At 35.8% G+C, this 13,668-nt stretch overlaps 1 pseudogene; it reads left to right on the top strand.

The window, feature by feature from the left end:
• The first annotated feature begins 814 nt into the window (after window positions 1-814).
• On the top strand, window positions 815-12,358 carry LOC113891923 (annotated as a pseudogene).
• The last annotated feature ends 1,310 nt before the right edge of the window (window positions 12,359-13,668 follow it).

The raw sequence follows: 13,668 nt of genomic DNA, 5'->3' as shown, positions 1-13,668 counted from the left end.
AGGAAACTTAACAGAACTTTTTTAACACATAACCTTTTCAGACAAATCATATTATCTGACAAGGGGGAAATTTTTCCATCTTGAGCAGACAGAAACTAGAAAAACCCACACCTGTAAAATATTTAGAATCCCTGTGTACTGGGGTTGAATCACGACCTTCCAAAATTCATGTCCACCCAGAACTTACAGAATATGATCTAATTTGGAAATATGGCCTTTTCAGATGATATTAAGTTAAGATGAGGTTATACTGAATTAGAGTAGGCTCTGAATCCAATATGACTGTTTTCATTATGAGAAGAGGGAAATTTGGGCACAGAGATACAGACACACATATAGAAGATGGAGAGATGGAACCCACCAAAGCTAGAAGAGGAAAAAAGAGATTCTTCCCTAAGAGGCATGGGAGAGAGAATGGCCCTACCACTTTCATTTCATATTTTTGAAATATGAAATAATGTTCTCAAGAATAAATGTATTTTTTTCTTTGTTTACTACCTAGGTCATAGAACTTTATTATGTCAGTCCCAAATCAGATCTGATAGACAGCGTGCCTGAAGAACTATGGACAGGGTTTCATACATTGTACAGGAGGCACTGAACAAAACTATCCCCCAAAGAAACAAATGCAAAAAGGCAAAATTCTTCTCTGAAGAGGCCTTACAAGTAGCTGAGAAAAGAAGAGAAGCAAAAGACAAAAGAGAAAAGGAAAGATATACACATTTGAATGCAGAGTTCCAAAGAATAGCATGGAGAGATAAGAAGCCTTCCTAAGTGATCAATGCAAGAAATAAAGGAAAACAATAGAATAGGAAAGACTAGAGATCTTTTCAAGAAAATTTGAGATACCAAGGGAACAATTTCATGCAAATATGGGCTCAATAAAGGACAGAAATGGTAAGGGCCTAACAGAAGCAGAAAATATAAAAAAGAGGTAGCAAGAATACACAGAACTACACAAAAAACATCTTCATGAGCAAGATAATCACGGTGGTATGATCACTGGACTAGAGCCAGACATCCTGGAATGTGAAGTCAAGTGGGCCTTAGGAAGCATCACTATGAACAAAGCTAGTGGAGGCGATGGAATTCCAGTGGAGCTATTTCAAATCTGAAAAGATGATGCTGTGAAAATGCTGCACTCAATGCGCCAGCAAATTCGGAAAACTTAGAAGTGGCCACAGAACTGGAAAAGGTCAGATTTCATTCCAATCCCAAAGAAAGGCAATGCCAAAGAATGTTCAGACTATTGCACAAATGTACTCATTTCACATGCTAGCAAAGTAATGCTCAAAATTCTCCAAGACAGACTTCAACAGTACATGAACTGTGAACCTCCAGATGTTCAAGCTGGATTTAGAAAAGGCAGAGGAACCAGAGATCAAATTGTCAACATCTGTTGGATCATTGAAAAACCAAGAGAATTCCAGAAAAAACATCTATTTCACTTCACCGACTATTCCAAAGCCTTTGATTGTGTGGATCACAACTAACTGTGGAAAATTCTTAAAGAGGTGGGAATACCAGACCACCTTTCCTACTTTCTGCCGAAACCTGTATTGCAGGTCAAGAAGCAATATTTAGAACCAGACAAGAAACAATGGACTGGTTCCAAATCAGGAAAGAAGTACATCAAGGTTGTTTATTGTCACTTTGCTTATTTAACTTCTATGCAGAGTACATCATGCAAAATGCCAGGTTGGATGAAACACAAGCTGGAATCAAGATTTCTGGAAGAAATATCAATAACCTCATATATGCAGATGACACCATCCTATGGCAGAAAGCAAACAGGAACTAAAGAACTTCTTGATGAAGGTGAAAGAAGAGAGTGAAAAGTACTGGCTTAAAGCTCAACATTCAGAAAACGAAGGTCATGGCATCCAGTCCCATCACTTCATGGCAAACAGATAGGGAAACAATGGAAATAGTGACAGACTTTATTTTCTTGGGCTCCAAAATCACTGCACATGGTGACTGAAGCCACAAAATCAAAAGACGCTTGTTCTTTGGAAGAAAATCTATGACAAACCTAGACAGCTTATAAAAAGCAGAGACTTTACATTGCTGGCAAATGTTCAAAAAGTCAAAGCTATGGGTTTTCCAGTAGTCATATATAGATGTGAGAGTTGGGCCATAAAGAAAGATAAACACCAAAGAATTTATGCTTTTTAAATTTTATTTTATTTTTTAACTTTACAATATTGTATTGGTTTTGCCATATATCAACATAAATTGATGCTTTTGAGCTATGGTGTTGGAGAAGACTCTTCAGAGTCCCTTGGACTGCAAGGAAATCAAACCAGTCCATTCTAAAGGAAATCAGTCCTGAATATTCATTGGAAGAACTGATGCTGATGCTGAAGATCTAATACTTTGACACCCTGATGTGAAGAACTTACTCATTTGAAAAGACCCTGATGCTGGGAAAGATTGAAAGCAGGAGGAGAAGGGTATGACAGAGGATGAGATGGTTGGATGGCATCACTGACTCAATGGATATGAGTTTGAGCAAGCTCCACGAGATGATGAAGGACAGGGAAGCCTGGAGTGCTGCATTCCATGGAGTTGCCAAGAGTCAGACACGACTGAATATTAAACAGCAGTTCATGAAATTTTATTATGTTAGCCCTGTAGCTAATACCTGCTGAGGTTAGGATCTCTTGAAAGTGCAGTGAAAGTGTAAGTCACTCAGTTGTGTCTGACTCTCTGTGACCCCGCAGACTATAGCAAACCAGGCTCCTCTGTCCACAGAATTCTCCAGGCAAGAATATTGGCCTGGATTGCCATTCCCTTATTCAGGGGATCTTCCAAACTCAGGAATCGAACCTAGGTCTCCTGCATTGCAGGCAAATACTTTACCAACATAGCCACCAGGGACTCTTATATCTATAAATTATTGAATTTTAAAAGGGATGGATATATGCACATTTCAAGTGGCAGAGTTTCAGATAATGTTGCTGACCTGAAAAGAAGCTAAAAATATCCAGTGATTTTGTTAGGCAAGGATGCAGCTCATAATTTGGCTTTGAATAGACCTTGTAAAATTTAGAAAAGACACTAGCTCCTTGAAAGGAAAGCTATGGCAAACCTAGACAGTATGTTAAAATGCAGAGACATCACTTTGCTAGTAAAGGTCTCCATAATCAAAGCTATGGTTTTTCCCGTAGTCATGTGTGGATGTGAGAGTTGGACTATAAAGAAGGCTGAACACAAAAGAATGATGCTTGGAGAAGACTCTTGAGAGACCCTTGAACTGCAAGGAGATTAAACCAATCCTAAAGGAAATCAACCCTGAATATTCATTGGAAGGACTGATGCTGAAGCTTCAATACTTTGGCCACCTAATGCTAAGAGCTGACACATTGGGAAAAACCCTGATGCTAGGAAAGATTGAAGGCAAATGAAGAAGGGGGTGACAGAGGAAGAGATGGTTGTTTAGCATCACTGACTCAATAGATGTGAATTTGAGCAAACTCTGAGAGACAGTGGAGGTTAGAGGAGACTGGCGTGCTGCAGTCCATGGGTCACAAAGAGTAAGACACAACTTAGCAACTGAACAACAACGGACCTTGAGGATTTAGAAAGAGCATTAAATGCTTTAAGGGAAATAATAATTGGCATGAACCCAAAGATAAGTTCTCAAATTTGTAGGAATAGTTGGAAAGCAGAGACCCTCCACTCTCATGATTGACCTTAAATTTCCTCCTGCCCAGGGAGAATTACCCAGTGAGGGAGATGGGATGGGATTAAATTATATGTTTTAGAAAATAAGAAGATATTTCTTACATATTAGTGTTGGAGAAGAGATCTGCATTGTTTACCCTAAGGGTTAGGAGTTCTTGTTGTAGACAGTAGACATTCTTCGAATGAAACAGCTGACACTGACTGACTCCCAGGTATTAAGCCAATGAGTTTTTGAGATTAGCAGACTTAAGATGCATGGATTTAAGGGCAAGAATACAAATATTCTCCAATTCTGATGATTTGGAGAAAACAATGGACTCGAATGAAATTGAGTTTGAAAATTTACTAAAAGATGCTTTAAAAATCTTGAGGATATCCAAGATAATTGGTAGAAATTTAAGAAAATGTGCAAAGGCCAATGCAGTCATAGTGAATTTTTCAAAATTAATTTTTGGGAGGGCTTCATACAACTTTAAGATACTATGGGAATAAAAAATAACTTAAAACCCCTATCTCATCACTGATTTTCTAAAATAAACTAAATCTCTCCTTGTAGTGAAAAAGAAAAAATACAGTGCAGCTAATCTAATTCTATCTGACTCAGTCTGATTATGGGACCTAAGACATGGTCAATAATATTGAGCTAGGCTCTAGGGAAGGTTTGTGCCTTCCAGAAAGTGAAACAATTAATTTGCAGATACGGAAGATGCTTGCTTACATTGGTCTAGATGTTTGCCAGTATCTTTTCTGTTACTTTCTGAATTCTATGCCTTCTTTCATTGTGAAATTTTCCAAGGCCCTGATGATTTTGAGTTTCTTTTGAAAAGATTTATGTTTTCCTATCACCTGTGGGTGGTTTCAATTCTGGGCTTCATTGTATTAATTTTTCTTTTTGAGGTCTTCGTGGGTCACACAGCCTGAAAATATACTGCAAAATCATGTAAGGGATCACTGGTGTTTATAAATTCTCAGATGAAATGTTTTTCCTCTCTTCATCTAGTTCAAAGGTTCAGAAAACAAGTCTCTTCCTTTTCCCCTTTTTTGGTGCAACTATTATTTCTTTTTCACTCTTACACTGCAGGTATAACCTTTGGGGTAACACTTTGTACAGAGACATTTTGTCAGATTCCCTCTTTTCTGTGAACTAAGGGGTTTATTTTTTCCCCCTTTAAGTCTTCAAAGTAGTTAGTGAATTCCTTTAACTTTAGACAGAACTGCCCAATAAGAGAAGGCCTTTGAATGCTCTTAATTTCAAGTTCCTGATTTAGTTTCATTTCTGGGCTCTTTTCCCTACATTTGTGCCTGCTTAACATTGGGTTTAAAAAGAAAAAGAAAAAAAAAAAGCAACATTGGAAATCAACTATAGTTCAATAAAAATATTTAATTTACAATTTCAGTTGTTTTATAAGAACTACTTTACTCAGTTTTCCTTCTGAAAGTATAATTTCTTCTATTTTTTATAGTTTCAGCTGTGATAAAGGATTTCTGAGAGTGTTATGGGATGATAATTTTCAGGTTATTAACATAAGTATATCATCCCCCCAAATGACTTAAATTGTATTACATTTTTTTCTTACTAAAGATAGTAAAATAAATCCAATGCAAAACATAGCAAGCCTTCTAAGACTATTCACTCATTTTCCCCCACCCCTGATTTCCCAATACTCCTGACAAAACCTCAAAACTTAAATCAAGTAGGGTTTGTTTTTTTTTTTTTTTGGACCAGATTTCTCTCCCTCAATACAAGCAGGCCACTGTAGCCTTTTAAATTTTCTTAGTGTTCTACCTGAGAATGAACTTTCCCAGCATTGTACGCAAAAAGGCCATAAGCATGTACTCTAGATCAGCCAACAAAATGTATGATGAGAATTACTTAAAAGTGGTTCAGTCGTGAGCTATTCAAAAAGGCAGACGTGTCAAAACAAGTCATGAGCGGCAGGAGTTTCTGTGGCAATCACAGTCCCTCAGCCCTGGAGGAGGCAGGTGGTGATTTGGATCAACCTTATTGCCTCTTCTGCTCCAAGACCTGATTCTTGGCTCTTCTTGCTGCCCTATGAGTTAACATCCTTCGGTATTTTCTTTTCTTGCTTAAATCATGTAGAATAGGTTTCTGTTCAAATCTAAACTTATGGCTGACTCTAGTACTGTTTTGCATGTATGGCTACATATTGGTATCAACTGGGGTGGGGGTGAGGGTGGCAGTGCTTTTAAAAATACCAGTGCCTGGGATTCGTTAGAATTAGTGAAATCATAATTTCTGTGGAAGGGCAAAGACATTTTCAGGTGAATCCAAGATATACCCAAAGAGTTGAGAAAGACAGTTCCAGGGGATATGTATAAAGAAGCCCAGAGTTGTGGAAGCAAAAAAGAAATCATGATGAATCTTGTGTAGGTAATTTACCAAAAAATCCTTTCGATTACATCCCATCTGAAAACCAATATTACTCTGTTTATCATAGATCTTTCCCTAAATATTATAATAAAATACGTGTGTTATCACTCTTATTTTCAGGCTCTGAATATTCATTCTAATTCATCTTCAGAGGCCATTTGTTCAAGTTTAACCACAAGTGATAGGAAAGAAAGTGAAATTGACCTTGAGACAGTTATGAACAATAATGAACTTAGCTACAGTTCATGCCAATTTTACAGGGAAGAAGGCTTAAGCCATCAATCAGGAGGCTTTCTACACTTATTTTGCATTTTTTTTCTACTTTTTATTTTGTATTAGAGTACAGCTGACCAAAGTTAAGATAGTTTCAAGCTAACAGCAAAGCAACTCAGCCATACATATATATGTATCCATTATGCCCCAAACTCCCTCCCATCCAGCCTGCCACAAAACATTGAGCAGAGCTTCCTGTGCTATATAGTAGGACCTTGTTGGTTATCCATTTTAAATACAGCAGTGGGTACAGGTCTATTTCAAAATCCCTAACTATCCCTTCCCCTCATTCTTCCGCTCTGGCAAACATAATTTGCATTTAATTCTTAAAAAAGAAATTTGGTCAGCTTGCCTGCTTTTTATTTGTTTTAAAGCCACCTCACAAATGAACTGATGACTTAGAAAAGGATCCTAATAGAATCAGGCGTACTGACAACACTCAGAAGTTACGACTGACATAATGATGAAGAGAAAAACAGATGGAAAAACCATTCAAAGAGGTCAAATAATTAAGAACATGACTTTAGCTTATTTAATTGTAGTGTTCTACATGTTTCAGTATTCTAGATGGAAGATTGTATGACATAAAAATAGCTTTAATCATCAAAAAACATATTATGCTTAGCATCTTTACTAAGTAAAGAGAATATGCAGCTCGCTTGAAAAGAATCTCAAATGGCTAAATTTTCATGTTATCCTCAAAAGTCTCAAATTTTCTTCAAAATTCACTTTGCAACCATTGTAGTACCTATTAACATTAAATGAGTAAAGCCTTATTGCTTTTTCTAGAAAAACCACTGTTAGTTGAAAACTGAAGTATATTGCATAGATTTTCCAATATGTATCTGATCAATTCAATTTTCTACATGATTTTTAAAACACATTGCATTTATGTTTACTGTGTTAATAAACTTCTACCAAAACTCATATACTTATGCAATATCTGTAAAGTACATAAATAATTTGAACTTCTGTTATTCTTTTGTAAATATATTAAAAATTACTTTTTTCATTATTGGTTTGCTTTCACATATGTAAAAATGCTTCCAATTTAAGCTAATTTTGGAAAAGTTCTATTTGGAAAATTTTTTTGAAGTGTAAAATATCTAAAATGCTTTTTATATTTCAATTCAATCTTTCAAATAGCTTATTATAGCTCTGATCTGTACAGTAAAATATCTTCTAAGAAAACTTTTTAGCTAAATGGCATATGGCTTCCACTTGACCAAAGATTAGTGAAAATGCAAAATGGGTTTCAAAAATTAAGGCCTGTGTTAACCATTGCTGAAATTAAAGTAAGATCAGGAAATAAAATGGATTCTCCTGAGAAGAAGGTTGATAACAAAAACAGTTGGAAAAAAACTACTGTGTGACTGATGGAAGGTTTGGGTAATATAATTTTGTGAGTTAATGAAGAATAAGGTCCTTTTGGACCATTATTTTTAAATGTGTGTCTGTTTTTTAAAAAATCAAATATTACCAAATTTTTTAAAGCTAAAATCCTTTCCCCATATCCTCCTAATACAGGTTTACTTTAATTTATAGATGAATCACTGATCAATATTTACATTTTTATTTTGACAGCCTAAACACAATTACTTGTGATATCAAGCAGTTCATGTATATAATTATTTCCCTGTGTAATGTCCCTCTAGGATTTAATAATTTAATCATATTCCCATAAATACATTTCTAAAAACTTATTTTTCAAACTAGCCCTACACCAATCACCAGTATTTTTAGTATTCTTTAAGTTTTTTCAAATGTTCAAAGGCTTGGTATCATTGTTGCTTTATTTCTTACAGCACCTCCCCCCTACCCCGTTTTTTTCACTTAATGGAGCTGATTTTTGATAATGGTTTCTTGAGACAGCTCTGTTTCTCCAGATATCATATCTTCCTTTTTCTCAGATTTCTTCTTTATTTTGGTGCCAAATAACTTCCATTCATATTCTAAACTAAGATATATAGGAGATATACTTTGTATGTTTTTGTACATCTAAAACTAACTTTTTATTTGGCAATCACATTTTATTAGAATTTGACTCAGTTCAGTTCAGTTCAGTCCCTCAGTCGTGTCCGACTCTTTCCCGCCAAATGGACTGCAGCACCCAGGCCTCCCTGTCCGTCACCAAACCCAGAGTTTACTCAAATTCATGTCCATTGAGTCGGTGATTCCATCCAACCGTCTCATGCTCTGTCATCCCCTTCTCCCACCTTCATATTCTGATACTTCATTTGTTTAGGTCTGATTTTTTTTGTTCATTGTTTGATCTTTTTTTTTAATATAAATTTATTTATTTTAATTGGAGATCTTTTCTAACCCATTGACTAAAGGAGATGCACAGAGAAAGAAAATTCGTCAAACATCAGAAATTTGGAGACAAAGAGAAGTAGGTGTTAATAAAAAAAAGAAAAAGAACGAAAGAAAAAGTACTTTGAGCACGAAAATACTCATTGTTTAGAAGAGATAGACCCCAAAATACCACACAGTAGCCCTAATATTCTGGAGGAGTGGGTTGAAGAAATTTGTTCAAAGATCAGAAAAATAAAATCATTAAAGCTAAGTTGTATGATAACTTGTGACTGGCTGATGTTCACAGAGTTTAAACACTGCTGTGATTCATGGGGTCACAAAGAGTCGGACACGACTGAGCGACTGAACTGACTGACTGACTGAGTGTAAAGAATCTCGAATCTGAATGTCAGTTGTTAGTATAAAATATTCTCTGCCATGCTTTTAAATTCAGTGGCATTAAAAATCACTCAATCATTCAATGTTTTGTTTTCACTCGACAATTGTAAAATATTTAACAAAAATTAAATAAAGTTGCCTGGGTTGATTTGAACTTACAATTTACGAGAAAAGTAAATGACGGAAGTGTAACTTCTTTAAAGGACTTATCACATTTGTATCCTTTAAAACATAAATGTATTGTCTGGTCTCTAGTAGGTGGATATACACCCTAGTATTTGTATTTACCTAAATCATAAAACATCAAAAATGTGTGTTCAGTTCAAACATCTGGTATTTTGTGGTACACAGAACATTGTTTTGTTGTTGTTGTTTAGAGTTTAAGAAAGATAACATATCAATTACTGGGCAATACCTTCATAGAGGATAGGTAAATGAGATTTTACTCATATAATTCTGTAAATCACAAGTAAATAATCATCCTAATAAACATCCTTTTGAATGTTCTTCAACTTTAATTTTTAAAATATTTCAAGTGTAGGATGTCATTTCTAAGAACATTGTACACAACTAAATAAAAATATCTTCAGTATACAATGTTTTTTTGTAGCAAACTACAGCTGAAAGAAGTTTGCTGCAAAATTTCAAAGAACATTTCTAAATTTCAAAGACTGAATCCTCTCAAAGTGAACAGATAGAAATTTAAAGTAAATTAACAGATTCATATTCACATGTGATAAATTTATACCCCACATCAAATGAATAAAATCCACTGGGGCATGTGATTGACACAATGAGAAACTCACCAAAAAGGCATTTTGATCATAATATGGGAGAGTACAAGAGTTCTCACAGAGTGTTCACCTCAAAATGAGAGAAATAAAGCTTTTTTTATTGTACACCCCTCAGTGTAGCCATCAATATTTCAACAAGTATGAATTCCATTCCCACTATTTTATAGTCAATTTGAGAGATAGGAAGTCTCCCATAAGTCATAGAGGAAGACAGCAGCAGTCCTAAGGCTAGAATTCTGTTTCCACTCTGTTGATTAAATGCTATATTTCTACAATTCCCTAAATGGAAACTATCAGTTTTAACAGGACTAAATAATTACCAATAAAGGAATAAATACATTACAGAGACTCAATAGGCAAAAGTATAACAAGGTACACTGAGAAGCCGAAAAGATATAAATTACAGAAGTGGAAAATATGCAAGAGAAAACAGGGGGTAATCATTTCACTGGTTTAGAGGATGCTTCCTAGTTTCATGGTAATCTTCAAAATAGCCCAAGAATTCCCCAAGGTGTTTTAACTTCCTTATTAAAAACTGAAGATCCTTGTTTCCTTCATTCTAGACTACAAAAGCAAAATAAAATCAACAACACTGGGAAGAAATTACCATATAAGAGACTAAATATTGCAAGTACGTCATTGAAAGTGAACTGATTCTTCCCCACCAAACGTTTCAGTGTGCTTTTTATCTTAGTGATGGAGTTTTTCCAGACCAAGATTCCCTAGTTTGTATTTAAGTAATATGATTTTCATTTCATTTTTAATTACCTTCCTAAGGTTCACAAATGCAACTATGAAAACCTTTATATATATATATATATATATATATTTTTTTTTTTTTTTTACAAAACTACATAGTAAAATTAAAAGCTAAGATCCAATCTATTTTTGAAGCACAGACAAAGTTTTTTTTTTACAGCTACTTCATTTTGGCAATTTGATCATTGCAAACTCTAGCATTGAACAAAATAGACTTCATTGCTTTAACAGGGCATGACTGCTACTCTTATTAGCTCTTTGCAACATTGAAGTTATTCCACCCATATTTCATGTTTATTATTTAACAAAAACTCCAAACTGTGCCAGCAGTGGTTCATTTGGTCATTTAATGAAAGTATATCTACTGTTACAATTATGAAACATTATCAGCACCATTATCTGCTCTTTACTTTCCTTCTGTAGCCCATATCATATATTTTAAAAATGTTTTCACACTGCATGATCAACAATATCCAATTTCAATCTCTTTTCAACCATTAGGTTTGGGCTATTTCCATAAAAAGAAAAGTCATATCTTTATGTTTATTGGCATCTAAGAATTTTTTTTTTTAAACCAGTAAGGAATAACACTCTGACACCTCTGTGATGTATTTATACCCTCCCTGCAATTCCACCCCTACCACCAAAAACATTACACTCAGACTTTAATTAAAACCTAGGATAGGCAATGTACTTTTTGAAAAATGTGCTCATCTGAAATTGTTCTGAAAGTATCTTATAATATTATGATTTCCTATTAATAGATAGTATTGGAAAACAAAACCTTGAACACTTCTTGCTAAAATTTGATTGGTAGTATCTGGGACAGGAAAAGAAACCAGAAAAAAAAAAAATTGTTTCTTTTGGAATGAAGGGACTGTACGTCTTGAATACTGGATTGAGTGTTTTGCATTAAAAATATACAAATGAAGAGCCTTTATTGTACTGCCATGTATTGTGAGTCTCCAAGCTGAGCTTTGATGACATTTTCCAAACACAGAGCTTTCCATGTTGCTCTTTTTATTTACATCTGTATGTCTTTGTTGTTTAGCTACGGAGTCATATCAAACTCTTTTGTCACCCCATGGACCACAGCCCACCAGGCTCCTCTGTTAATGGGATTTCCTAGGCAATAACACTGGACTAGGTTGCCATTTTCTTCTCCAAGAGGTCTTATATTTTTAAGGGACTAATGTTAAACACAAACAACAACAACAAAAAAAAACTATAGTTTGGAAAACTTAAGTTGAAAAACTTAGAACAACAATTTTGATGTTGACTTAGTGAACTCCGTCCATGGATGGGCTTTCAGAGATCCATAATCCTCCATATTTCTCATTACTGTGTAATTTTTGTTCTTTTATTTCTCCTGGATATTCAATATTAATTTATTTCTACTGGTATCTTGAATTTTAAACTTATTGCAATTAAAATAATGTGATACAGTGGCAACTTCACATTTGCAAATCCTAAAATCCCTAACGCTGTGTGCATAATTTTGTTTGGGGGATGTGCTTTTTCTGATAGAAGGGGAATGACACTTGACAGATAATCAGTCTCAGAGGCTCAGAAAAAGCTCAGAAATAGTGGGTGGGAAGAAGAAACATTGGCAAGAACGAACACAGTATAGTGCTAAAGCAGAGGAACCAGAGATCAAATTGCCAACATCTGCTGGATCATCGAAAAAGCAGGAGAGTTCCAGAAAAACATCTATTTCTGCTTTATTGACTATTCCAAAGCCTTTGACTGTGTGGATCACAATAAACTGTGTGAAAGAGATGGGAATACCAGACCACCTGACCTGCCTCTTGAGAAACCTATATGCAGGTCCCGAAGCAACAGTTAGAACTGGACATGGAACAACAGACTGGTTCCAAATAGGAAAAGGAGTATGTCAAGGCTGTATATTGTCACCCTGCTTATTTAACTTCTATGCAGAGTACATCATGAGAAACTCTGGGCTGGAAGAAGCACAAGCTGGAATCAAGATTGCTGGGAGAAATATCAATAACCTCAGATATGCAGATGACAGCACCTTATGGCAGAAAGTGAAGAGGAACTAAAAAGCCTCTTGATGAAAGAGGAGAGTGAAAAAGTTGGCGTAAAGTTCCACGTTCAGAAAACTAAGATCATGGCATCTGATCCTATCACTTCATGGGAAATAGATGGGGAAACAGTGGAAACAGTGTCAGACATAATTTTGGGGGGCTCCAAAGTCACTGCAGATGGTGATTGCAGCCATGAAATTAAAAGACACTTACTCCTTGAAAGGAAAGTTATAACCAACCTAGATAGCATATTGAAAAGCAGAGACATTACTTTGCCAACAAAGTTCTGTCTAGTCAAGGCTGTGGTTTTTCCAATAGTCATGTATGGATGTGAGGGTTGGACTATAAAGAAAGCTGAGCACCAAAGAATTGATGCTTTTGAACTGTGGTGTTGGAGAAGACTCTTGAGAGTCCCTTGGACTGCAAAGAGTTCCAACCAGTCCCTCCTAAAGGAGATCAGTCCTGGATGTTCATTGGAAGGACTGATGCTGAAGCTGAAGCTGCAACTCCAATAATTTGGCCACCTTATTTGAAGAGTTGACTCACTGGAAAAGACTCTGATGGTGGGAGGGATTGGGGGCAGGAGGAGAAGGGGATGATAGAGGATGAGATGACTAGATAGCATCACAGACTCGATGGACGTGAGTTTGGGTGAACTCCAGGAGTTGGTGGTGGACAGAGAGGCCTGGCGTGCTGCGATTCATGGGGTCTCAAAGAGTCGGACACGACTGAGTGACTGAACTGAACTGAACTGAAGAAATATTATACAAGTGGTCAAGTCAGATGATGTCAGTTCAGCTGAGAGACAAATGAGCTGTCAGGTGTCAGAGCTAGAGACCAAAGCAACAGCAAAATTAGAGTCAAGCCTTTAATCTTTTAATGCACTGGTAGAAGCAAGTGTCTAAAACCAGAGATGGTACAGACACACCCTATTCTATCTCCCCTTGGAGTTGACATACTGGTTAAGAGTCAAGTGGCTTAATACAGATATGGGGGTTATCTTCCTGTTGAGGTAGCCCCA

The sequence above is a fragment of the Bos indicus x Bos taurus genome, chromosome 4 (assembly GCF_003369695.1).
Source record: "Bos indicus x Bos taurus breed Angus x Brahman F1 hybrid chromosome 4, Bos_hybrid_MaternalHap_v2.0, whole genome shotgun sequence".
In the NCBI taxonomy this organism is placed as follows: domain Eukaryota; kingdom Metazoa; phylum Chordata; class Mammalia; order Artiodactyla; family Bovidae; genus Bos; species Bos indicus x Bos taurus.
The sequence above is the reverse complement of the archived record's forward strand: the minus strand, read 5'-3'. Positions and strand labels throughout refer to the sequence as shown.